This window comes from Panicum virgatum, chromosome 7K (genome assembly GCF_016808335.1).
Source record: "Panicum virgatum strain AP13 chromosome 7K, P.virgatum_v5, whole genome shotgun sequence".
Taxonomy (NCBI): Eukaryota; Viridiplantae; Streptophyta; class Magnoliopsida; order Poales; family Poaceae; genus Panicum; species Panicum virgatum.
The window spans coordinates 29,642,964-29,645,592 of record NC_053142.1 but is presented as its reverse complement, the minus strand read 5'-3'; the positions used below and the strand labels follow the sequence as shown (position 1 = coordinate 29,645,592).

The following is a 2,629-nucleotide window of genomic DNA, read 5'->3' as shown; positions in this document are numbered from 1 at the left end:
GGCTGGAGTTCGTGAATTCGAATCCCGCGCATGCGCATTTACACATCGCGTGTGCCCGGTACTAAAATGACAAGCCATTTATTAGTACCGGAGAGCTGGTACCGGTTTCCCAGTACTAAGTGGGGTTTCCCAACCGGTACTAAAGCCACTTTCTCCGGTAGTGAAATGTCTGGTTTTGTAAAGGTGAGGGGGTTAGAAATCCAATTTTGTTGTTAGGGGCGATGTGATCCACCGTGGATACCTTGGGGAGTTATATAGACTTTTTCCGAGAATCATCTATCATTGATTCACTGCATATATATAATTGCAAAAAAGAACAACAAGCACATGTTTTATATATGCTTGCACCATTGATTCATTAAATTAGCAGTGCCCTTGGGACGAGTGTGGCCCTCAAGCTAAGGACGACATCACCGTCGCAGTAGGATGCACGCACGCATTAAGCACACAACCACCGAGCGGCAACTAATCACAACCTACATTCGTACTGCTACCTTTGCTATCCACTCGCGCCAATCATCCTGCAGAGTGCAGACGACTTGACAATTATCACGAGGATTTTCTTGGAAGAACAGCAACGAAAGATAGGACGACGAGAGAGAGCGAGCCAGAGCGGTAACCGTAGTGAAGGGGCCATGACAGCTTCGATGACATCCGGCCCTGTCGTCACAGGCGCGTGCAGGTGCTCGCTCCCCTCCATCTTTGGTTTCAAACGCTATTCAAGTCCCCGAACCGTGCAGACGTATCCCCCGCACCAAATCCTGACGCACGCGATCGAGAGCTGTCTCGATCGTCTCAATAATCGTAGGCGCATCTGTGATAGATCTGTTGTATATATAGGAGTAATAGCACGCTCGGATGCACGATCACTGAGCATCGGCCATCGGCGTGGCATCCCTTTTCCTTCTCTCCTCTGAAGAAGATGGAGGAGGTCGCCACCATCAGCAGCCTCTGATCTCCTACCGTACCGTAGCAGCTACCGGCCTGCTGCAGGTCAGGATCGGAACGCGAACCGCCTGCGTTTCTTCAGAGATCGGCTTGCGAATCGACCAAGGTGAGACCTGGCCGGGATAACTAAGTTCCCGAGTCGTTGGTTCTTGTGCAAAAGTGCGTCAGACAAAAAGAGAGCGATCGAGAAAAAAAAAGCCTTATATATTTTTCACCTCGACTTCGACACTGCGATACACTGTACTTGTTTGTCGGGTTCATGCCTGTTCTGTTGACATCGATCTCTGCAGGGATGCCGACGCTCATCATCACCGTGGACCTGGAGTGCTGCCGCTGCAGCGCCAAGATCCAGAAGGTCCTCTGCTGCATCCAAGGTGTCCGTATATCTGAATCATGGTTATGATCACGTTATGAACGAATCATGTAATTGTGACGTGCTACTTCACTGAATCATCACTGCTGCACAGACCGCGGGGAGTTCGTCATCGAAAAGATCGTGTACGAGAAGGACAAGGTCCTCGTGTCGGGCCCTTCGACGCCGACAAGCTCTCCTCCAAGCTCTGCTGCAAGGCCGGGAGGATCATCAAGAAAATTGAGGTCGCCAAGCCGCCTCCCAAACCTGATCCACCAAAATCTCCCAAGAAAGAGCCAGTCCCGTGCAAGGCGATATGCCCATATCCAGACTCATATCCGTGCCCGCAGCCCGCTTGGCCGTGCAGCTGCCCCACACCATACTGTTGTGGGTGCCCGTCGTCCAAGTTGCCACCGCCGCCGCCAAAAGAGGAGCCCAAGCCCAAGCCCAAGCCAGAGCTAGCCCCATGCAAGGTGATATACCCGTATCCATACCTGTATCCGTGTCCACAACCGCCGTGGCCGTGCAGCTGCCCCACGCCGCACTGTGGATGCCAGTCCAAGCCGGCACCGACGCCGCCACTGGCACCAATGCCGCCACCGGCACCGACGCCACCTGAGCTACCAAAACCGCCGGCGTGCCAGTGCCCGGCATGGTCGCCGTGCTACTGCAGCTGCGGCTACCCGCCCTACATGCCACCGTACCCGATGGTCATCTGCGATGACAGCCCACCCTACGGCGCTTGCACCGTCATGTAATCTAACTGCGGGCAGCTGCATGATGCAAATCGATCATCTTACATCTATGATCTATATGTATGTTTCTATACCAGCTGACTACGCTGGTGCGTTTCTGTATCAGTCGTTTGATGCTTTTGTGAGCCAGCGTGATCGACAGTGACATGATCCACGACCAAATGATAAAGTCATTGTAGTTTCTACAAAAATGTATTATGGTGGCAGGGCGATGCCAAATAAAGAGGAAAGCGTGCTCGAGGATTTCATAGGGACTGTGTGCACAGAGGTTTTCGTGAGGGTTTTGCATGTACTTCTAAATTTTTTATGATGGAATTTACTAAATTCTCCTGTGTTTAAAATGGGGTTTGCTCAGGCCCAAGGCCGGCGACCGGGGTTCGATCTCCCCCACTGGCACCGAGGGGGCCCTCTGTTGCCTCCTCTTGTGAAAAAAATGGGATTTCCTAGAAAGAGAGAGTTTACTCTTAGTCGCTTTTTCCTTACATATAAGACGCAAGGAATCTAGAATAATGCAAGGGGCGATTGGATTTAAATGTTGTGAAGCCGACATTCTTGGATTCTTCCATCCTCCAAC

General features: G+C 51.8%; 1 pseudogene; it reads left to right on the top strand.

Moving 5' to 3' along the window:
* Positions 1 to 848: 848 nt before the first annotated feature.
* LOC120640821 lies at positions 849 to 2,379 on the top strand (annotated as a pseudogene).
* Positions 2,380 to 2,629: the final 250 nt, after the last annotated feature.